Consider the following 25602-nt stretch of genomic DNA (forward strand, 5'->3'; position numbering starts at 1 on the left):
TTGAGAATATGGGGAATTCCAGAATACGTCATTGTGCTCCTGTGGAACTTGTACATGGATCAAGAGGTAGTTGTGAAAACAAGCCAAGGAATTACTGCAGAGTTAAAAATCAGGAAAGGTGCGTGTCAGGATTGTATCCTTTCACCAGATTTTGGTCAATATGTATGCTGAGAAAATATCAAAGAAGCTGGGTTATATGAAGAAGAATGTGGCACCAGGATTGGAGAAAGATTTATTAACAACCTGCCATATGCCAATGACACAACCCTGCTTGCTGAAAAGTGAGGAGAGCTTAAGCACTTGCTGATGAAGATCAAGGATTGCAGCCTTCAAAATGGATTCGACCCAATGTAAAGAGGACCAAAATCCTCACAACTGGACCAATAGGTGACATCATGATAAATAGAGCAAAGACTGACATTGTCAAGGATTGTGTCCTGCTTGGATCCACATTGAATCGTCATGGAAGCAGCAGTCAAGAGGTCAAGCGACCCATTTCCTGGGGTCAATCTGCTGCGCGAGGCCTCTTAGAGTATTAGGTAGCAAGGATGCCATTTTGAGGACGAAAACGCATCTGACACGGCCATGGTAAGGTCAATTGAAAATTGGACATCGAATAAGCAAGACTGAAAAAAATACAAACATTTGCATTACGGTGCTGGAGAAGAACACTGAAAGTACTATAGACTGTCAAAAGTGCAAAGAAATCTGTCTTGGAGGATGCAGGGCCAGAGTGCTCCTGAGAGGAAAGGAGGGCGAGACTTCACCTTCCATACCTTGGACGTGTTGTCAGGGGAGACCAGTCCCGGGAGAAAGAGATTGCTTGGGAGAGGAGAGATCCGGGGAAAGGAGGAAGAGCCTCGCTGAGATAGACTGACACATTGGCTGCACCAATGGGCTCGTGCATGGGAACAATTAGGGGGCGGGGCTGGGGCAGGACCAAGGGGCGTTTCCTTCTGCTGTGCACAGGGTCTCTATGAGTCAAAATGAAGTCAGTGGCACCTAACAACAACAACACCAACAGTTATTTATGCCACAACCACAAAAGCCATGATGAATAGAAGAAAGAAACTTGCCAACGTTTTCAGCGTGAAATAATCAAAGTGCTTCGATGGTTATTGGTGCTTAAGAAGTGAACGTTGGAAGCCAAGAGGACAAGGCCATTAATGGGGAAAATAGAGATGCACTGATGGAAAGAATCTCATATGGTACAATTTTTCATGAGCAACTATGTCTTCATTGCAAATATCTTATTTCAACAGTATAAATGGTCACCATACACATGGACCTCACCAGATGGTCTGCATAAAAATCCAACGGACTGCATCTGTGAGAAGAGATGACGGAGAAGTTCATTATCAGCAGCTAAAACCAGGCCAGGGGCTGACTGTGAAGTAGAGCCATCGGTGTCTCATATGCAAGTTACGTTGAAAATGAACATAATTAAACAAGTCCACAAGCACCACATTATGACCATTAGCATATCCTGCCCAAATATGGAGGTCATATTAAGATTAGATTTGACACATTGAACACCAATGACTGAAGTCCAGAAGAATTGTGAGTTAACATCAAGAACATCCCATTCTGAAGAAATCATAATGTCATTAAATAGTCAGAAAGGAAAAAAATGAACTAAGTGGAAATCAGAAGAGAGTCTGGCACTTACTCATTAACAATCTGAACATAACTAAATCAAATGGGGGGAGAATGAAGTAAAAGAAATGAACAGAAAATTTCTAGAATCAGCTCAAGAAGACAAAATAAAGCATTGTAATGAAACGTGCCAAGACCTGGTGTTACAAAATCAAAAACCGAGTATATGTAAAGTTTAAAGAATTGAGGGGAAAAGTCAAGGCTTGAGTTACAATACTGAAGGATTCTATGGGCAAACTAATGAATGATGAAGGTAACATCGAAATAAGATGGAACGGACACGCGGAGCCACTGTTTCAAAAGGAATTGATTGATATACAAACAGTTCAAGAAGTAACATGTGATTAAGAGCCAATGATAGTTTAGGAAGAAGTTGAACAGAAATTATTAGCATAAAACAAGGCTCCAGGAGTTGAGGGAATTGAATATAATGGAAACGTTTCAATAAACTGATGCGGCACTGGGCACATTCACCATTTATGCCAACACATCCAGAAGACAGAGATCTGGTGTACTAATTCCATTCCAATGGAAGGTGATCCAACAAAATGCATGAATTATCTCACAATATTTAAATATCATATGCAAGTAAAATTTTGCTGAATAGACTTCGAAAGGATTTGCCGCAGTATACCCATAAGAAGCTGCCAGCAATTCAAGCTGGAGTCAGGAGATGTGCAATGACATGCGTGCCGATAACAAAGAGACCTGGCTGAGAGCAAAGGATTCTAGACAGAGGTGGACTTCTATTTTTCCTGCTACGTAAAAGCATTTCACTGTGTGGGCATAACAAGCTCTGAGTAACGGTGCAAAGACTAGGAATCCCAGTACCTTCATTGTGTTTGTGCTGAGCCTGTACACAGACCAAGAGGCAGTCATGCTGAAAGAACAGGGGGTACTGGAAGTTAGAAAGCAGGAAAGATGCCTCCCGGGTTACACACAGTCACCGAACTTATTCAGTCTGAGAAAATGCTTTGAGAAGCTGGTCTACACGAAGAGGAAGGTAATATTAGGATTAGAGGAAGGCTCATTAATGACCTGAAAGATGCAGATGACATAACCTTGCTTGCTGAAAATGAAAAGTACTTGAAGCATCATTTAGAAAATGATGAGCAAAGGCCTTCAGTAGCACTTGCAACTTACTGTACATAAAACCAAAATCCTCCCAACCGGACAAATCGGCAACATCATGAAAAATGCAGACGAGATGGCAGTTCTAAAGGATTTCATTTCCTTATCCCCACCATCACTGCTCATGGAAGAAGCATTCAAGAAATCAAATGACGTATTGCATTAGCCAACAATGCTGCACAAGACCTCTTTAAAGGGTTAAAGAGCAAAGCTGTCACTTCCTGAACCACGCCCTGGTATTTCCAGTCACCTCAGATGCCTGTGAGAGACAAACAAAGAATACGGAAGACTGAAGAGGAATGAATGCATCTGAATTAAGGCATCGGTGAAAAACATTGATCCCACCTTGGAATGGCGGAATGAATCGGTCTTGGTACAGCTGGAATGCTCCTTTGCAGGAAGGATGGAAAAGCTTCCTCTCCAATGCTTTAGACATTTCTTCAGCAGAGACTGGTCCCGAGAAAAGGACATCATGCTTGCTAAAGAAGAGGGCCCGTGAAAACGACGATGACCCTCAAGGGGTAGATCGACACGATGGCCACAACCACGGGCCAAACGTAACAAACGGGAAGCCAGGGCAGGAGAGGGCAGTGTTTCTTTCTGCTGTTTACAGGAGAGCCATAACTCGGACTTGACTCGGGGTACCCAACAGCGAGCCACAACAGCATTTTCCCTACTGTTTGTCACAGTTTTCACGGGGGTAAACGCGGACGCAGCATATCTTTTGCCTTTCCAATATTCCTCATGTGTACCGTCAACATTCTTCACAGAGCTATTCATTCTGTTCGTGGTGCTTCACCCATCACGCGTATCCATTTCTGAATTTTCCATGACTCTATACTGAAGCTCAGGTTTTCCTAAACAGGAAGTCGCCCTTCCCCACTCCCTCTCTCCCACACCACTAACAAACTTTGGTCTCTGTATACTTGGAGGGCAGGGAGCAAGAAAGGGGCCTGGGGCCTTCCAGGCTTAAACAAAGTGATAGGCAAAGGGTTTTCTGACAGGTGTCTAGGTAGTGCGGTCCCAACCATGGAAATAGTGCTACATAGAGATGCATATACACCGTTATTGAAGAGAAGGCTGGGCCTGTGGGGCGGGGGAGCGAGGATGGCAGCTGCAGGTACTTGTGGGGAGGCAGGGGGTCCCCCAATGCAGCTATCACCTGAGTGATTTCAGATGCTAAAGGAGCATTTTCATTTCAATCTATATATATATATATGTATATACCAATGTTTTTAGAAAAATATATAACCCTTTCAGAGTCCTGACTACGAAAGAGGAAGCTAAGAAAAAAGTATGTTGTCGTAAAGTCAAATTAAAGGGGATATTAAATAATAACATATAGGTGTCACACAGATTGACAACAACTGTGAAAGGGCACGGGAATTACTGACATGTGAGAAACACTGTGCTGCTTGGTGGCTGAAACTGCAGTCTCTTGAGCAGCACTGGTGGGAAGAAAGCCACATTGTGGGAAGGAAACTCGGGCAGTGGCATGCAGGATGTGTTGTAGGGGTGGGGAGGAGAAATGGGAGTTGGGGGGTGGGGAGAACATGAAGGACACCATTGTATGAATCAGTACGTGAGTCAAAGGGAACCTGAGCCAGGCATGAATGGAAGGAGCAGGGAGGTGACAAGGCGAGGCTTAGTGGCACATTGGATAAGGACGACAGGACTAGAAACATAGTGTCGTGGATCAGGTTCGGGTTTCCATTCCTCCTGCCTCTGCTTGCTTGCAATAGGATGGTCCACTCAAGACATATGTGTTTCTGCAGTATCGCCCATTAAAGCAGACAGTGGACATTTCCTTGCACCCATGATGTTGGGCTTGATCACGTAGCTCGATTTGACCAATAGAATGTTGATGATGATGTGCTGCTCATGAAATGTGGCTGGGTCTCTCTCTTCTTCCATCCACCACGAGAAAAATATGCTTCAGGTAGCCACTCGTCCAAGGAGAATGGGAAGTGACCTGTAATATCTTGAACCAAATCCATAGACTGAATCCAAGCCCATCTGGGCTTGGCTGGGATGACCAGAAATCAGTCCGTCTTAGCCAACCCACGACCCCTGGGAGCAAGAGATACAGATTTTTTAATGGCGCCATGTAAGTGATGAATGTAAGAACCGCTGCGCTACCGAGGTGGTCTGGAGAGAAGGGAACGCTGACTAGTAGCAAGGAGGAGGCAGTTTGGTGGTTGTCTCCAAACTGGTTTCCTGGATTCTTTGCCCTCCTACATCCTACATTCCAATTAGCAGCCAGAACAATCTTTTCTAAATCCACTTAAATCAAGTCACTTCCTTCATCCAAACTCTCCAAAGTCTCTCGTCCACAGAGTCAAAGTCAGAGGTTTGCTGATGGGCCAGAGGGCCCTGTAAGATCCCCCTCCCTTTCTCCTGGCCCTTGCATAGGGCATCTCCCACTACTTTCTCACTTCCTCCCTGCGCTCCTGTTGTATGGCCTCCCTCCACTCACGGAACACACCAGAACGTGCTCCCCTCCGATATAACCAAAGAAAGGTTGACGCACATCTTCTTCAAATCTTTGTTCAAATATCCCTTTCTCCAACCTTCCTTGACCAGCCTCTTAAAAATGTAACTCTGTCCTTGCCTGTTTTGACCCACTTCCATATTCAATATTTTTTCAAACAATGATCCCCATGTGATCAATTATATATTTTGCTCATCTGCTTACTGTCTCCCACTAGAAGAGAATGTCCATATGGGTAACGGATAGTCCACCTTGTTCTGCCTGTGTGGCCAGTGCAAAGAAGAGTACCTAACACATGAAAGAACTCGGTAACGATTTGTTGAATGAGTGAATCAAGAATTCGTCCTGAGTTTCTATTCTGGGACAATGGGCAGTACAGCGATAGCCCTGACACACCAGAAAGTTTGTTCAGGGAAATGATGTGGATGGGGGAAAAAAGCAAACAAATGAGCCTACCAAGCTGATCAAGAGTCAAGACACAAAAGACATGATATGCTGGGACTTGGGAGAATCTCGCACTTACGACTATGGGCAATCGGCCAAGCTGACCGAGTCGCAGTCTTCTCAATAGCTAGATGGAACCAACGTTCCTAACTCCCTCCAGGGGAGTTAGAAGGCTTCACTGGGATCATGGAATGGGCCCAGTGTACTGCCTGCTATAAAGAAATAGAACCAAATTAGGTAGCACACCTCATACCATAGAATATGCTTCAACAGGGAAAGAGAGTGAGTGATGACAAGTCACTGTCAGGCAGTAAGTTGTCGGTGGCAGAGGACTGCTCTCTGAGGGCAGCACTGTGCGAAGCAGTGATTTGAAGAGTCTCAGCAGGGCCGTGAAGAGGTGCCGGGTATGGAAGCAGAAAGGAAATCAGGAAGCAAAGCGAAGAAATAGGCATAATCCCGGCTAGTAGGTGGGACTATGGGAAGCCAGTGATGCGGGACACATTATCTGAAGTTCCAGGAAATCCCAAAAAAGGAATCGGGGGCAATTTACTTGTTGAAAGAGGGTAATGAAAGCGGTGCTGGAAACGGGTGGTGGCCTTATTTAATTTTACGTCATTTTTGATGTATACACCCACATACAAATAGATACATAATCAAATTTGCCATTTTAAGCATTTCAAAGTGTACAATTCAGTGACAACCAACCAGGTCTCCTTCCAAGAGTCAGTCTTCCTTTTAGCTTGTTACTCCCACCTGCAGCCAAACTCTTGGCCAAATGAACGTTACCTTGTAAACAGGTGTCCAAACGGTGCTCTTGTCCTCACTCTGGGACCATTCCCCTAAAGCACGTTGTGATGCTCTCCTCCCCACGTGGCTAAAATGGAGTTTCCACGGCATCCTCGCTGCTAGTCTTACCCTTCACCCTTCCACTCAACTCTCAAGCCTTCCATGTCTCTCTGTCATAGAAATCGAAATCTTTGGGCATGTTTTTAAAGGCACCCTAACTAGACGAAGACAGGTGTGTTACTGAGAGAATTCGTCTGCAGTCATCCACTAATGGCCCAGTCACGTTGGAACATATTTTCACGGAACACAATTCACACTATTGTTACTAGTTAATACTATTTTTAAGGTGCTGTGTCATCAATCCTACACCCCTCCAACCCAGATAAAATTAAGTCAGCTCTTGAAATGCTCTGCTGTATCTCACTTCTGAGATCTGCAATGTTGTCCCCTCTGCCTGGAATTCTTTCCTCTTATGCATTGATTCCTATTCCGTTTTCCGGGCTCAGTTAACAGAACAGCTCTTCTAGGAAGACTTATCTACCACTCTCCTCTACTCACACAGCGCATCTAATCCTCACTTATCAACCATCGTGGTACCTGACATTTTGTATCTCTGACAATAGTAAAAATTACTCTCTGGTTATTTTGCACATTAATGAAATGTACTTAGCAGTAATGAATGTTAATGTATGAGGCAAGAGTCACACTGGCTGTGATGGTTAAAGATATGTGTCAACTTGGCTGCCACACAGTTCTCAGTGGTTTGGCAGTATGATAGCAAGGTTGTGTGTCAGCTTGGCTGTGCCTGTAAGAAGAGATGGGTCGAGTGCAATCTCACACCCAGGTCACAGTCCAATGTCTCCTTGTAGCCTATTAGATAGATAGATGATAGATAGATAGATAGATAAATAGATAGATAGATTAGATAGCCAGATAGATATGCTGTAAAGAATTCTCTCACTCTTCTTCCTCCTGCTGGTCTGGAACCTGCACCAGGTTCCTTGGGGCCTGGGTTGTAGGTCCTAGAAACTGTTGACAACCTGTTACATTGCCTGCTGAATTTGCCTCCACTAGCCTGTGATCTCCCTGCTTCCTCCTCATTTATCTGCTTGCTGCCTGCATTGCTGGCTGGCAGCTGTGTGTGCTGGAAACTTTGCACCTGACCCATCCACTGGAGTGGGACTGGGCTTTCCCACACTGAGGCTGTGTGGGTGATATATAGGTGTGTGTATGCATTTATATATACATATTCATATATACATATGCATATTCATATATATGCATATTCATATATATATATGAATGTCACTGGTTTTCTCTAGAAAACCCAACCTAACACAGGTAGTTATGTAGTAATCCAGTCACTTCCATGCTGTGATCTGATGTGATCATCTTTCATTTTTGCATAAAGGCCAAATTTCACATAAAATTATTTGGCCTTTGAAATGTAGCCATATTGATATAAGGAGAAGCATATGTACTTTGAAATTATCACTATATTGCAATATTCTATTTACTTATCTCACTAGAGGCTTTGAAGAGGTTCGTTCCAGTCTTACTTCTTATTAAGAATTTGCATTTTCACCTAATATATATACACTGAATCAGAATGTACATTTTAACAAGATCCCCAGTTAAATCTGAAAAGAATCCACTTTTGGCCAGGGTCCCATCCAAGTGGCCTGGTCTGAAGCCCAGTCTCCATGACGGAGCGAACCCCATAGTGAAAGGTTTCTCTAGAACAGGCAGCAGCAAGCTTCTCCTAAAAAATGAACAAAATAACAACAATGAAAAAACAGGACATATTTACTGAAGAAGAGTTCTTGAGTGGTGCAGGAGCCTTGGTGTCATCGTGAGTTACGTGTTGATCTTGTGGTTAGCAGTTCAAACTCACCAGCAGCTCCTCAGGAAAAAGGGGAGGCTGTCTGCTCCTGGAAAGGTGTGCAGCCTCAGAAACCTAGACGGGAAGTTGCACTCTGTCCTCTAAGGTCACTCACTATGAGTCAGAATGGACTTGGTGGACGTAAATGCTGTTGTTTCTTTTTGTTTGGGCTTGTTTTTGAGTCTGTGTGGTGCAAACAGCTAATGCACTTGGCTGCTCAGCAAAATGTTTGGGGTACAATTTGACTCAGGGGTGCTTTGGAATTAAGGCCTGGAATCTATTACACTGAAAATCCAAGGAAACGGTTCTAGTTCTACTCGGGCACACAGAGGGTCAGCGCGAGTCAGAGTCTAGTCAAGAACCACCACTTTCACTGGTTAATTACCTTTGGTTTTATAGGACATGTGCTGTCTGTCACAAGCAAGCAAAAGCAGCAGTAGGCAATCCACAAGTAAATGAGCCTAGCTATGTTTCAATAAAACTTTATTTACAAAAAGAGGCTGCGGGCTGGATTTGGACCATGGGCCACAGTTCGTGACCCCTCCTTGAAACAATCATGGCATCACTGCACCTCACAGAGAAACCTGCACATCACAGGGACTCAGTAAAGACCCCTTGAATAAAAGAGCGGTTGAAGGTTCTCTGAATACAAATGATGTGTTTCAAAGACCAAGATGATTTTATTTGAGAAACTACTTTCCTAGAATAAACTCAGGCTTTAAGGACTGTGTCTGTTCTCAGTCTTATTTCCTCGTCTCTAAGGTCTTCCTGTCCAGGAATAATTATAATAGCACTGATTAGGTGCCGTATTTTTAATACTTTTTATATTGATAGTCCTATGAGATTTTAAAATGTGTTATGGTTTGAACTGTAACACCTCTCCTGCCCCCTACCCCACCCCATATATTGAAAATCTCTATAGCTTTACATATGACCCTATTTGGAAATAGAAGTTTTCCTCTGTTGATGAGATCATACGTGAGAGGTCCTAAGCCTATTGCCTTCTGGGTTGTGTCTTATAAGAGGGGAAACCAAGACCCAGAGAGACCGGCAGGGAGAAGAGTCCATATGTGAAGGATCTTCAAGTGCAAGCATGCCAGTCTGCCAGCAGTTTTGAGAAGCAGGAGACAAAGAAGGACTACCCTCCAAAATGGATGCTCTCGTCTGGACTTTCAGCCTCTAAAATTGTGAGAAAATAAATGTCTGGGGTTTGCGGCCTATTTTACCATGGCAGTGCTTGGTAACTGAGCAAGGGCTACCAACCCCAGTATCTATGGCAGGAGACTGCAGGGCAGTTCCCCAGTAACAAATGTCTGCCTTGTTCTTGGCAAACCCTCCCTCCAAGACACCTTGGTGAGGTGGCTGTAAGCTAGCGTTTGGGTTGGGCATCTCCCACAACCCTCCACCCCGGGATTTCATGGTCTGCTTGAATCCCGTCTCCCACTGCTCTGCTCTGCGCACACACACCTGGCACCAGCTTTGGGTTAGACATCCAGAATGCAGACCGTCTTCCCCCTGGGACCCTCTGGCCCCGTTCCTTGGGCTCCAGGTTGAACACGGCTAGCCAATCTCCGAAGGGTTTATCTCAGCTTTGAGCTCCCTTCTATCACACTTCACCTCTCTCACCTTTCTTCCGGCCTCCAAGGGAGGTCTAGCACCAGCAGGACACATTTCAAAGGCCAACGCACAGCGATTGTGTCTAGAACTTGAAAAGCGTGGGAGGAATCCAAGAGACGAGGACCGCTATGATTGAAGCAGTAGCGAGCCCAGAGGTCTTCCTACTGAGATTGGGCCAATTACGGACCACACTTCCTTTGGCTGAAAGCTCACCAGCGACTCAGACTTGGGGGAGAAAGCGCTGTAACATTAAACCCCAAAGGGCCGCTCTTTGCTCCGAGGGGCTGATTCCATCTGCAGTTCCTCGATGCTATTTGAAGTATGCTACCATGAGAATGTAAGGCTCCCAACAAAAGCAGATGCCTTGTTGAGAAGCTGGAGCCTGCACTTGCAGCTGAATTGGTCTTTTCTCTCCTTTCCGGACACGGGTCCCTGCTGCTCACAGCACTGGTTCGCATCTGACATGTGAGCCGCGATCCTATCCCTACAGCGGAGGGCTGCGGGTCTTGCGTGTTAATTGCTCAGGAGCCGTCTGTGTGCACTGCGCCTCCGTTAGACACGAGAGTGAGGCTGTAGGAATGTGAGGCCCGATACCTGGGAGTCCGGCTACCGACACACGTGGAAGCCATCCAAGAGAGACCTCGGGTTCAGTCCGCAGCCTGGCCACATATTTATTTCTCACTAAAATAACATCTGGCTCTCATTTTTTTTTTTTTTTGGTGACAACACATTTGGACAAGACCTTGAGTAGGCTGGGGGAAAAAACAGACTTTCCAATCTCCCCCCAGGCCCCACGCCTGCTCTGTAAGGGGCGTTTGGGGAACTAAACTTTGCTTAAGTTCTTTTGTGAGCCCAGGGTGTGAATACGGAATTGGGGTGGTGACTGCAAGGTGGGGTGTAAATAAGGAGTTATTTGTTCTCCGTATTACAAGTTGGTGGCTCTCTGAAGAATTCACACACTCCCCACCTACCAGCAGTGCAGTTCCCGGAGAGAATATAGAGCAAATGATATGTCTGCCCCAGGAGCCCGCAGCTAAAGTACTTGGCAATCCTCGGGCTTGACTTTGTGGCCAACGGCTTTGGGAGCCCAGTGTAGGATGACTGGGTCTGGAGGGCATGTGTGAACAGTGCAGGGACCCAGTTGAAGGTGAAACCATTGCCACAAGCACCCTGTAGGTCCCATGAAGAGTTAGCAGTGCTGGCCACCTACCACCTAGGGTGCCTGGGACTCCCATTCAACACAAGCTCCACGAACTCAGGGAGCTGCTCTCCATCTTCTGCTCTCCCCTACATCCTCGACACCTTAAAGAGCCTGCTGAATGACTCAACAAAGGGGCACGAGAAACAACCCGACAGAGGCTGTTGAGCAGACTCCAATGCAAAATTTAGGCCGTAGCCCATGTGTGTCAGCGCTTAACTGTGCGACACAGGGTCTTCAATGGCTGCCTTCTGGAAGCAGACTTCCAGGCCTTTCTTCTGAGGCACCTCTGGGTGAACTCCAACCTTCAACCTTTTTCAGTTAGCAGCCACGCTAGGACTCCAAACATAAAATACAGGTTGTATAGTGACACCTAGCCCTAGCTTTGGCTGACTTTTCCAGTGCATACCCGGGACATTTCCCACAGTTCTGTGAGGTGGGTGGGACCAGTTAGACTCTGAAGAAGGTGCTGAAGACAAAGAAACAAAATTCCTCACTGACTAGAACACAGAGAGCAGAGATGGAATAGGCGATCCTATCTCCCGCCTCTCCAGGTAATGCTTGCAGATGCCAAAGGGAAGGAGATGATGTTGGGTCTTGGCATTCTTTTCTTTTTTAGTAGTAGTTTCATTGGCATATAGGTCACATGTTATACAATTTACTAATCATCGATTGCCACAATCCGTTCAGAACACTTTCCTCCTTCTTACCCTCACTGTTGTCAGCCCCAGATTTCCCATCAGCCTCCCCTGCCATGCCCCTAGGTAATTATTAATCCAGTTACTGTTGCTATAGATTTAACTATCCTAGATTTCATGTATCCAAAATTATACAAAACAGTAAATCTGTGGTAGTTACATAATCTGGTGTCAATTTAGGATTTGGGAGAATTAAGAGTGAAGGAGTAGAGTCTAGGCTGTTAATCAGATTATAGCCAATGAGGTCTCTGTGTGGGCATGGCCTTCTCCTGAGGATTCTGGGAATTCCTTTATTCCTCCATGGAGGTGGGAGATTTTCTCTCTCTCTCTCTCTCTCTCTCTCTCTCTCTCTGCTCAATTCCTGGGAGACACTGCAGTTGACAAGGCACATGAAACTACTCTAGTGCCTTCAACTGGAGAAGCCACATGGAGACCCCTGCCAGTGCAGAGAAGCTTACAACATCATTGGGTCCACAGGCTTCCCACCCACTGGCCTGTGGGTTTTCCTGCATTCAGCGTCATTGCATATGTTTCGTGAGTCTGAAGAGAACTTTATAGACTGGTATTGGGCATATGGCTAATATCGGCCCTATGGACTTGATCTGGCCTAGGCTGGGATGTTTTCTCAATATTCAACTGCTCTTGTATATAAAGCTCTTTCTTATACACATATGACTCTCCCTGGATTTGCTTCTCTAGTTTCCCCAGACTAAGAGCGATAACAAAATAAAACCAAGAAAGGCCTCAAATGAAAGAAAGCAGAACATATCAAAAACTGAAACTTTAAAACGGTCAAAAGGGAGCTCAAATTCTAAATGGTTTCATTTTCATTTCTTTCTGCCAGAATGGACTTTGCACTGCTCTGCCTGATAATATCTCTGGATTAAGGTCAGAGGGAATTCAGCAGAGGCTTAATCCATATGGGAATCCAACAGATGGATTTTGGGCTTTTACTGACATCCATAACTTTCTACAAACCGGGTGTTCAGAATTTAAGCTCTCCTATCATTCCCTCCTCCGGATTGGGATTTTATTATGTAAAATCTTTGGATCACACAGGCAGGTGCATGTTTTCTGTGTGGACCTAGTTGATACCTCATTTAGATGGTTGCTTGATTTAAAAGAAGAAGCCTTTAGGGTCTTGGACATTCTTAAAAATCCTCTTGTAGATCATATTTCCTTCCACCACAGGCCATTTGCAAGTGCTCTTTCCTTACCCTTCATACTTCCCAACATTCTTGTGACTATTTTGGAATCTTTGTTCAATTATCGCTATCTCAGGAGGGTCGTTCTCAACCGCCTCCACCAGACTTGGCCAAATCCCCCAGATGTTTTGTGTCACCATGTCTTTCTCTTTTCTGCAAGGCACTTACTACAACTGTGTAGTCCTTTGACTTTTTATGATTATTTGATTAGTCTCTCAGTACTTGCACTGTCCAATATAACAGCTAGACTATTTTAATTTACGTTAATTAAAGTTAGTCCCTCTGCTGCATTATTCGTATTGATTCTGAATCATGGCTATCTTAGCGACATTTCCAAGTGCTCAATCCTCATAAGACTACCTCATTGGACAGTACAAATATAGAACATTTCCACAACTATAGAAAGGTCAATCGGGCAGTGCTGTGTGGACAAGACTGAATGCTCTGTGAGGGGGTTACCAAGACCCATAATGAGTAGCAATGATGTGATCACTGAGTGGAAGCTTCATAAAGGAAGGGAGTGGATGTTTCATTTCCCATTCTGTCATGAACACCGAGAATAGTGTTGGGGGATATTAGCTGCTAAATAAATGGCTGTTCAATAGTAAGCGATCTCTTTTACGGAGATGCCTCCAGCTGTCGTGGAAGACAGCACTGAGAGAGGCGATGCTGTGGAGGTGTAAGAAATGAGCATGTTGGGCTAGAGCAGGGGTTCTCCACCTTTCTCACACCGTGGCCCTTCCATACTATTCCTTATGTGGTGGGGACCCCTAATCATAACATTATTTTTGTTGCTACTTCATCACTGCAATTTTGCTACTGTTATGAATCATCATGTAAATATCTGATGTGCAGGATGTATTTTCATTGTTAGTCTGCATAGACTAGAGAAACAAATCCATGGACACACATATGTGTATAAGAAAGAGTTTTGTATCCAAGAGCAATTGAACATTGAGAAAATATCCCAACCCAGTCCAGTCCAAGGCCATGTCTGATATTAGCCCATATGTCCAATACCAGTCTATAAAGTTCTCTTCAGACTCACGAAACACATTCAATGAAGCCAAATGGAGGACGATCACAAGCCAGTGGGTAGAAAGTCTTTGGGTCCAGTGGCGTTGTAAGCATCTCAGTTCTGGCAGGGGTTTGTCTCTCTGTGGCTCCTCCAGCTTCCAAGATCTGGTTGTATCCATGTGGCTTGTCTTCTGCAATGTCTCCCAAGAAGTACCAGATTTCCCAGAATTCTGAGGAGAAGGCCATGCCCACAGAAGTCTCATTGGCTAGCTCCAGATTGACACTTTTAGACTCCACTCCTACACACTTAATTATTAAATTGACACCAGATTAGGTGACTTCCACAATTAGAAATTGAACCTAATTAAAGTATAGTGATGAATCACAAAAACAATATGTAATTATATATTGCAAAATACTTATTTCTAATGACAAATAAATGAAATTTTGTCTTGAAGCATGGGTAACAGTCTTAATATAACAATAGTAAACTACATTGCTATTTTACGACAGTGTCCATAAAAAGCCAATGTCAGTGTGAAGGTTGAGATAGCTTCTTTCTCACCAGACCAGCATATCTGCATGTGGGCAGATCTGCCTGGAGACAGATAGAGGAGTGATGTCTCAGTTCCTAAGACCATAGGAAATTGTTTTCTTATGGGCTTAGGCAACCCTTATGAAAGGGTCATTCGACTCCTAAAGGGGTCGAGACCCGCAGGTTGAGAACCCCTGTGTTAGAGTCTCTGGGTTTTGTCCTGGTGCCCAAACTCATGCATTTGGTGACCTTGAACAAATCTTTGAACCCCTGTGCACCATTTGATGAGTAGCAATAACAAGGGCCGTGTTTTCTGGATTGTGCAAAGAGTTTAGTGAAATAGATACCAGTGATCCCATAAATATCCCTGTCATTAAAACATGATTGGGGCCTTGACCCTGATGCCATGTTTTAGAGATGTCAGAGAGATTGCCCAAGTTGAATCATTTTGAGACTAGAGAACAAAGGGAAAGTAGGAGAGAAGGAAGGAGGCAAACACCACTCCTTGAGCGATCTGAGCCTGAGAGCACGCAAGTCTAAACTATACGATGATCAGAGGTTAGGAGCACAAGAGGAGGAGAAGGTTTGGGTATAAAATAAAGATCATGGGTACCCCCAAACTCAGAAGCCCAGATGAGATCAGAAAAATAGACACACCCAGGCATGGATGTACCAGCAGCTCCTGGAGAGAGAGACTGGGTTTTCTACTCCTGTAAACAGTTACAGTCTCTAAAGCCCACAGGGGATCACTATGAGTCGGGTGAGAGGCATGGATAATAGTCCGATAAGAATAACTAAAGGCAGAAAAGAAGGGACGACTCTCTCTGCAGTTCTCAGAGCACAGCCACCACCCCAAAGCCCCGCGGTGTTTAGATTTCACCAGCTGAGAGCCCCACGAGGCCTCATCTTCACCACGAGGTGTGCAGATGCTCCCCAGCTGCTGTACAGGAGGTTGCACCTTAGACTCTGCCATACAGATTATAATCCGAGCCAGGGCCATGGGACCTGCTGGTCTGGGGTGTTGACAGAAGTCCAGCACAGCAGGCTCCCCCCGGATCCACAGACTCCAACTCTGCAGGTCTGCACATTTCCAGGTGAGTCGTGTGCACAATGAATTTGAGAGGCATTGGCTGCTTGAATTCTAATCCTGGATTAGCACGTTCTAGCTTTATGACCTTCCGCAAAGGACTTCGGGTTCCCACACACTGATCTCCCCATCTAGGCAAAGGGGGGAGCCCATCCATCTGACTCTGCGTGTAGTCTGGAGGCTCCCCCGAGATCAGGCATGCACACATGGTTAACATGGAGCTCATCGTTGGTAGATCAAACCAGAAGCCAAACCCACTGCCATCGAGTCCATGCCGACTCAAATTCACCCGGCACAAGTACTCCAAGATGGCAAATCTGTAATGAAGCAGCCAGCCTCTTCCAAAGTAGTTCAGAGGTTTGGACTGTCTATCATAGTCTCATCCACCGGGACTCTTGTAGTTTGTAAATGCTCAGTTTATACTAGTTTTAAGTTTTATTGACATATAATTTACATATCACACAATTCAATAGTTTAATCACATCAAGCAGAGCTGTACAGTCATCACCACAATCAGTTTTAGAACATGTTCTTCATTCTTGGACTCATCATTATTAGTTCTCCATTTCCCCCCAACCTACCCAGCCATTCCCTCAACGAACCGTTAATCTAGTTACTGTCCCTAGAGACTTACCTGTCCTGGACTTCATTTACAGGAAAACATAGCAACAACAACAAAAAATTAACAACAACAGTAAAACAGGTTAAAAACATCAATTGAAAATAAAGCAGAACAAAATTTAAATGGATTAAAAGGGAGATCAAGTGATAAGGTGCTAAATTTTAACCTAACTGCATCTGCAATGAGCCACTTTGCAGTTCATTCCGTATGCTAGCTGTAGTCTGTGCATCCCTGCTCTGTGGTCCATGGGGAGTCACTGAAGTTTAATTCATGTGCATGCTCCCTACACTTAAAGAAAAAAGAAAACTGAAACAACTTAAAAATGGGTCCAAAGCAAAATCAAATAATAGTATATTTTAACGCAACTAAAAAACGCACTGTCTCCAAGTCGATTCCGACTCCAACAACCCTGTAGGGCAGGCTCAAACTTCCCCCGCAGGCTCCCCAAACTGTAACTCTAGGGGAGAGCAAAAAGCTTGGTCTTTCTCCCACATTAACCTAACTACATCCGCCATAGTCGATTGTACAAAGCTCTCTGTCTGATAACCAGGGTACTCACACCCCTCAGCTATGTTCAGAAGGGGGTCAGCAGAGGCTTCATCCATGTGAGGACCCTGCAAATGCATGTTGGGTTTCCACGGTCATCCAGCGCCTTCTGCAAAGCAGGTGATCACAACTTGTCCTGAGACCATCCCCTCTGGATTTGGATTGTAGGTAGCATTGAGTATTAAAACTTCTTGTCCCGTGGCCAAATGTCATGAATACCACCAACCTCCATGTTTAAAAAAAATGGTACACTTACAACTGTTCTGTCATTTATATTTTATTATATTAAATTGTTCCAGTATTCATATGGATGGCAGGAGGAAATGAGAGACTTTGGGAACCCGTAAATGAGTGAAACAATAAAGAACACTAGAAGCAAACAGACAACAGGCATGTGCTTAAGGCAGAGGGCAGAATGCGAGGCTCGTTGACCACTCTTCCGAGAACAAGCTGTGCGCTGAGGGAGTGGACAAAGACGAGGCTACTCAATGCGACCACTCTCTCCAGATGTGTTTATGTGCTGCTCTGACAGCTTGGGCGGCTCTGGCCTCACAGAGCACTTGAACCAGATCTGGCCCACCCCCTTGGACTTACAGTTCAAGACAGAAAAAGCTAGGCCCAGATCCAATGTAAACAGTGGACGCACTCTCCTGATTAGATCAACAAACACCCCAGGGCCAGCAGAGGACGCATTCCCTTCAGACAGGGGCAGATATGAAGCAGGTCAAGCCCAGGCCTGGCCTAGCAGTGGGTTTTGAGCAGAAGAAATAGAGACCACATGAAAGAACTCTAGCACAGATCTTAGCACTGGGCTGACAAGAGGGAGATAAGGTCAGAGACCTTGTCACAGGGGATGGCTTCGATGGCTTTGGGGGTTGCTGGGATGCTGGAGGCTACGCCACTGTGGTTCCCCAGGCTGAACGGGTTTCAAGAGTGCGTCCACACTAAGCCATTGTGAAGAAACGCCCGGCACTCAACTCCCCAGAATTAGCCACTGGAAACCCTACGGATGAATCCCCACAAAACACAATGGATCCGTGCTGGAAGGGCGCGCCCAGCAGGTGAGCCATTCAAAATGCACCAAGACTGCAACCATGTACTCAGGCACACCAAGGGTGGCGAAGACGGAGCCCGGCTCAGAGACAAACTGAAAGAACATCGCCAGGTCCCAGCATCACCACAACTAGCTTTGCTTCACGGTGGTGCTTCACGAGTTTGACTAATCAGATGCATCTACTAATCCAGCCATTAATTATCCCACTCGACAGGTGATAAAACCGAGGCTCCAGGAACTTCCGTTATTTGCCATACATCCACTTGCCACCCCAACGGGAGGAGGAAGAACGAGGATGTCACCCCCTCCGCCAGGCTGACCAAGAACGCAGCCCGAGACGTTACATGCGAACACATGGAAGTAGTTCAGCACTCCCCTCGGGTACTATCAGAAAGAAATGTATGTTTTGTTTCCAAATTGCCCAAGAAGGCCACTGGTGGGTGGAGACCACCTAGGAGAGGAAAGCAAACATGCCGAGAGAGACTAGAGGTGGGCTGTACTCCTGCCCTGTGGCGTGGGCACGGCTTGACCTTACTGGGCCTCCATGTCTCACCTACATGGGAAGGAGCCGGAAACTCTCTACAGTCCACACTGAGATGTGTAGCAGGGCGGGGGGGATGCGGTCAGCTTGAGCAGGAGCTCAGAAGAGGAACCAGGGCACTGTCATAGAGGAATTCATTTCCTAGGAAATATTGCACAGATTCAGGCCAGGGACTGTGTGGGCGACAAAGACTTGGAGGCTGGGCTGGAGAGATAATGTCAGTTCCCAAGGGATGGAATGAGTCCGGGGACAGCTTCGGGCAACCAATGGAAAAGGAGCGAACTGGAGCTCAGCTTGATAGGGACCCAGGAGTCTGGGGCTCTCAGTAAATAGTGAAGTGGAAGAGAGGCAATAGCGAGACAGCCAGGGACGCGCTACCTGTATCAGCACTTGTCCCGAGTTGAACTCTGCACCCGACACCCACGAGACAAAGGCCGTGCCTCAGTTTCCCTCTGATAACCACAGTGAGCCATGGCTCATCCTCTGAGCTCTGAAATGCCTGCCCTGTGGTGTCGAAAACTAGGTGACTAATGACAATCTTTTCGGAGCACCTTTTTAACCAGATACACTTTACAAAGTGTCTTTGGTATTTGTAAGAATTCTCCTCACCCTTAGCATGTGGGCTTTACATTTAAGTCACCTCCCCAGAGAGGCCTTCCCAGACTACCTGATCAAAAGTAAATCCTACCTACTCCAGTTTTCTCTTACACTTCCTGCTTATTTAATTCAGACCATTCGAAAAATCTCTGAACCTACTATTTACTTTTTAATTTTAATAAATCATTTTATTGGGGGCTCGTGTAGGTCTTATAACAGTCCACACATCAATTGTATCAAGCACATTTGGGCATACGTTACCATCATTATATCCAAAACATCTTTCTACTTGAACCCTGGGTATAAGCTCCCCTCTGCCCCCTCAACATCTGCTGTCTCCTTTCACCCACGTTTGTTTCTGTTGTTCATCTCCCTGGAGGGTGAGGGGCTGTATGTCGATCATTGCGATGGGTTTATCCTTTCTCCCCCTTTTCCCCCCACCTTCCCCCTACTCTCATGGTATCACTACTCCCATTATGGAGGGGTCTATCTGTACTAGATTCTGTGTTCTGTGTGTCCAAAGCTCTTATCTGTATCAGTGTACACGCTCTGGTCTAGCCAGATTTGTAAGATAGAACTGGGTACACGATGGTAGGGGTGGGGGGTGGGGGTGGCACTAAAGACCTAGAGGAATGTTCTGTGCTTCGTTGGTGCAACACTGCACCCTGGCTGGCTAGTTGGTTCTATACTGCACCCCTTTATGAGGGGATGTCCAATTGTCTACAGATGGGCTTTCTGTGTCCATTCTGACACCCCCCCCCCCCGACCAGTTTACATTGAAATGGTTGTTTTAGGTTTTCCGATGCCTATACCTGAACCCATCCACACCTCGTAATCACACAGGTTGGTGTGATTCTTCCATATGGGCTTTATTGCTTCCCTACTAGATGGCCTTTAAGAGACCCCAGATGCTCTATCTTGTAATATCCAGGCATCATCAACTTTCTTCACCACATTAGCTTATGCACCCATTTTGTCTTCAGCAATCATGTCAGACAGGTGAGCAACACAGAATGTCAGGTTACCAGAACAAAGTGTCCTTGTTTTGAGAGAGGAGTTGAGTAGAGGCCCAATGTCTCTCTGCTACCTTAATACTTAACCTATAACTATATTTCATAGACCTACATACCTATCACTATATATTAATATTTAAATAGGTACATGTCTAAAGGTTAAATCAAAGCAGTGGGATCAGAAGAAAAACTATTTAATACAAAGCAGTAGGGTCAGAAGAAAAACTATTTAATACATAATTTATAGGTTGAGGGGCAGTCACATAGGCCGGGGACAGACCAAACCCAATGATGCATACAGCATACCAACATAAGAAAGAGGAAATGAGGGGCCTGGGATTGGGGACAAGGATAAAAGGGAAGGAAAGACAAAGGCATTGGCAAGAAACAGGGCACTAATCCACCATGGGGAAGGTACTGTTTATGTCTCCAATGGAAAGGGAGAGAGGAACCAGACCTCAACCTGTGTGCCAAGCTTTGAGGGCAACATACTTCCATGAAGCTTTGAACTAACAGAGGGGTGTGCCATCCGGGCTGACCCCTATCCCAGCTATGTCGGCCCCCTCCACAGAAGAATGCTCTACAGAGGACAGCACTGAAGAGACAGCCTGGGGAGAGTGGCAGGTCTGCTCAGACCACATGGGAGCAAACTAAGTGGGAGGGAAAAAAGGAGGGAGAGAGAGAGAGAGAGAGAGAGAGAGAGAACAGCATCCTGGCCCAATGACCTTCCAGGATGACATTCCTGCTCACAGCAGCCAACACACAGAGAGGACCATAGGGTTGGCCCCACCACAAGACAGACGTCCCCTTACTGACCCACAGCACTATGGGGAGCATCGCGGGGGGCAGTGCGGAACTGTGCCCGGTCTGACTCCCCACACCACGGTGTTACACAAAGGGAGCGCAACGGAGCAGCAAGGGGAGCAAAGCAACAAAGGTCCTGACGGATTCTGAAAATAGACTTCGGACTGGGGGTAGGGGGTTGGCACTGCACCAGACCTGATTGGAAAAGATTCATAAGGGTCAGCAGACAGACCTGAGCTATTCATGGGCTAGTTTTTCCTTTTCGTTTTTTCCTTGTCTATCTGTATAAGGTAGGCAGGATAAACAATCCTGAGGAGGAAACAATGGGACCGACAGTTCCAGGGGACAGGGGAGAGGAGGAGGTGGAGGAAAAGGAGAGGGGTGCCAACAAACTTAGAGACAAGGGAACAACAAGAGATCTAAAATCAATGGTGAGGAGGGCATAGAATGCCTGGTGGAGTTTGTTCAAATGCCTTGTAGCTAAGAGGAAGTACAGAGAGCCCAATGAAGGTTGTACATGGTAGTGAGACAGGGGGAAAGCAAAAGGAAATAGAGGAAAGAAATAGGAGACGGAAGACATTTATAGAGATACAGACTTACATTTTAAATCCTCTCTTCATTAATTAGGAGCTTTGGTGGAAGCGTAGGTCAGGCATGGTGCTGCTCACCACAAGGTGGGTGGTACCAACCCACCAGCTACACATCCGGAGACAGATGAGGCTGCCTGCTCCCATAAATATTTACAGTCTTGGAAATCCTATAAAGAGTCATTATTGGTTGGAATAATGATTATTTTTAGCATTCCATTTATTTATAACCGTAGTAAAGAATATACTACCTGAAGATTGTCTGCATATATTAGCAACATACCTCTGGCAGTAACAAGTGCAAGGTGAGGGTTCAGGTTATGTGTTAGCTTAGCGAGGTCATGACCCTCAGTGATTGGCAGTTAGGCAATGATGTCATTTGTCAGTCAGGCAATGATGTCATTTGGTTGTTATGTAAATGACATAGTCCACCTCCACTTTATGATCCGAGGTGCTTATCCTCCATTTTTGCACAACATCAATTTCCCAGTAATGACCTGATGTTGAGAACCTAAGCAGATCAGTAAAGGAGGCATGGGTGCATTTCATTTACTTACTTCTTGTCTACCCTTTCCTGGCGCTGAACCTCAAGGACTGGGAGCTCCTTCGTGTGCCTAACACAGGCGGTGGCTGTTGTGACTCGTTTCCACCGAGTCCCTGATGACTCACGGCAGCCCCATGTGTACACAGGGAAACGGCCTCATCGAATTTTCAGGGTGGTGATTTGGGAGGAAGCAGATAGCCAGGCCTTACTTCCAAAGAACCTCTGGGTGGGTTTGAACTGCCCACCTTTCAGTTCACCGTCTATTGCTTAACTAACTGTCTATACTGCTCGGGGACTCCTGCTTGACACATAACTCATTGAGAAACAGCACAAACACACACACAGAAAAGAAACCTGTTGCCAAACGTGACACGTCACCAAAGCCAAACTCGCTGTCCTTGAGTCCGTTCCCATTCATGACCACTCCATGACACACGGAGATACTTCATGCATGGTCAGGAGCTGCGAGCTGAAGCAGTGGCTTGAGCCCTCCCAGTGCAGCCACTTCTGGAAAGATGACAAGTTAGAAAGCCCTGCGGGGCCGTTCTGTATTCTCATGTCAGGTCTCTAAGGGCCGGACTCTCCTCCGTGGCCACAACCATAAGAAATGAACACTCCCGTGAGAAGTATTCTCTGTCTTCCACAGGGGCACCGACACGACAAGCTGCTTAGCCAGGACGCCACCTCAGTTCCCAGAAGTCCAAGGTTTCTGGGTAAAATGCACCTCTGGCCTCACCCTTGCCTTAATTGCCCCCCCACCCTACCTGAATCTTCTGGGTGGGGACTTCGAGGCTGCAAAGTAGAGGGGTTGAGGGTGGGCTCTGCTGGGCCCTGCAGCAAAGGCTTTGTCCTGCCTCGGGCGGTCAGCAACTGTACTTCCACTCTGAGACCTCTGGCCCTGCCCATGGGAGAGCGTCTCCTGTTAGCCAGCTTCATCTAGGAGCGCGTGGCGACACTTTCTGGGATACCTGCCCCTCAGCTGGGTGGGGGCTTTGAGGTCGCAGAGGCAGTTCATCACCCCCAGTTTAAAGACAGGCATCTGTCTGCAAAGGCCCAGCTCACCGAGGAGCTCCCCCTTCTGTGTTCAGAGCCTTCTGAGACCTCAGCACCTCTTCAGTGGCAGAGAGCCCAGAGCTCAGAGAGATGGAGCGCTAAACACAGGTGCCAGTGTTCCCGGCTCCCTGCCGGCATCACCCTCCCCAGCTACTCACTCATATACCAGGCTGACAACCCACATGGGCCAGGGATGCCTTTCCCTGCCCCAATTTTCCAGAGACACCCCTCTCCCCACTGCTGGAATACAGCTTCACTCTTACCATTGCACCTTACTCGACTCAAGGTCTTAGTGGATCCTTGTGCTGAGCTTGGGACCCCACACTTCTCTAGACACTGCGGTGCCTTCTGGGAAGTGTCCCACAGGCAGACATAATCGTCCAGTCGCCCACTGGCCACTCTGCGCCAGCCGAATGCACAGCCCGGTAGAGAGGAGCAAGTCAAAGGCAAGAAAAGTTTGCATTTGGGGGTTAAAAAACAACCCACTTGAAGAATAATTCTCAAAAGATTAAAATGAATAAAAGCCCAGGTCCTATGGCAAGCTTGGGAGAAATGGGTTTTAGAGCTATAAGACTTTCTGACTTCCCCCAACCACACCAAATAAAGGGCGGTCTTCTCCCATGATGGCTGAATTTGGCTCCGATGAGCAGCTGAGATCTACCTGGGTTTTCCCTGCCTTTCTCTCTCTTCACCGATAGGTTTATACAAGAATACTTTCTGGAAGAGTACAGAAGAAACTGTACTCTTGGTCATGAACCTTACCATGTCCAGTGTAGTCAGTGGTAATAATCAGAGGTGCATATACTTGGTGGAGAAGACAAATGGTCATGTTATTGCCCATCCCACACTAGCTCTGCAAACCAATGCCACACCCCGGGCAGGTGTCCACCAACTAGGGACCTGGCCCTTGGGGACAAACAGCACATTCACCGCAATCCCACCACCTCCAACTGCTCCCTCTGAGCCAGCCTCTCTGGGGCCTGAGTTTTTCACTTGGCCCCTATTTCTTCCTGCCTTGCTTTGTATGAACCATGTGTACGTGAGCATGCATACGCATGCATGTGTTTGCATCCCTGAGTGGTACAGTTAATGCTCTCAACAGCTAAGCAAGAGATCAGAGGTCCAAGCCCACCCCGGGGGGCATCACAGAAAAAACACCACCACTGACAAATCTACAGAGCACAGTTTCCTCTGCCCAACTCACGCTTGCCACAAGTTGGAATTAATTCACTAGCAACCGGCGGTGTATTGACACACACTGCTGTTATCATTAAGTGCATCAAGTCGGCTCCAACTTGTAGCATCCCTGGGTGCGACACAATGAAACAAAATACTCAAGACATCATCCTTAAGGATCGTGATGCATCAATCATTTATGGATCCATCTTTGTCACCCGCAATCCGGCTGCTGGGGACTCAGCACTTCTGTCCCATGATGTGCCCACAGACTGTGTCTTAGAAGGGGACCTCTCAGGGGGACTCCCAGACTCGAATCCAGATGCTCTGCCCCCCTTCTGGTCACTGCAATGAGGTGGGCCCCTCACCTCTCTATCTCTGCCAGGCAAACCCAATGTCCCCAATTCCTCCAACTGCAGCTCCTGTTGGAGATCACCATGCAAAACCGAACCCCCATCTCGGGGCTCAAAGCCCAGGCGCGCCGCCTGGAGAAGACCCCACAGCTGAAGCAGCACCAATACAGATTGGACAGTCCGCGCGCGGCCCCCTTCCCGCTCCGCTCAGGCGGCTTTGTTTACGCACTGCTTCTTCCCATTCAACAGGCTGTCATTGAGCGAGCGCCAAGAAACCGGCGAAACCGTGGACACAATCGATCACTGTGCTGCACTGCCAGAATTGGAACACAAAGACCACTTAACTGGGAACACAATCAGGGAGCCCACAAATTAGCCACTGAAGAGATGCCAGGACGAAGTTAGTCTATTCACGGTGCTCGACAGTATTACCCTCTAAACAGCTCTCACTGGCTCCTCCAGGTGCGGGCGGGGGCGGGGGTGAGGGTGGGGGGGGGCATTGAGTCACCGCTCAGCAGCAGGCACTGGGCCGCTGTGAGCCTGGCTCCACGGAGGCTGTGGCCTATCAGTTCAGCAGCCTGCGCGCTCTAGACATCTTTATCCCCCTGTCCCTCCTGTGACAGCTCTCGGTGCCCCAGCCTGCCTTCCACCGCAGCTTCGACGTCCTGTCCAGCCGAATGCATATGAGTGGAACGTGCAGAGTTTAATGGGACGCTCATTCCTTCCCACCACGTCCCTTGCTCATCCAGCTCTTCAAGGTCATGGGGGAGGGGGAGGGCGGGGGTCTTTCCATCTTAACATGAATGTTGTGTGGACAATGGGAAGGACACAGGGACATGTGTGTGAGCAATTTCATTAAAAGTCCATTATGGCTTGGCTGTGTGGTGAGCCATGCAAGTTAATGACCAGGTATTGTCAAGTACAAAAAGGCCCTTGGCTTCCCTCCCTGAATAATAAGCACACTT

The 25602-nt window shown here is 46.7% G+C and overlaps 1 protein-coding gene across 1 annotated transcript in view; it reads right to left on the reverse strand.

The window, feature by feature from the left end:
- Positions 1-25602, reverse strand: part of SLIT3 (slit guidance ligand 3) — a 705033-nt gene that overhangs the window by 589621 nt on the left and 89810 nt on the right. The window lies entirely within an intron of this gene.

The sequence above is a fragment of the Tenrec ecaudatus genome, chromosome 2 (assembly GCF_050624435.1).
Source record: "Tenrec ecaudatus isolate mTenEca1 chromosome 2, mTenEca1.hap1, whole genome shotgun sequence".
Taxonomy (NCBI): domain Eukaryota; kingdom Metazoa; phylum Chordata; class Mammalia; order Afrosoricida; family Tenrecidae; genus Tenrec; species Tenrec ecaudatus.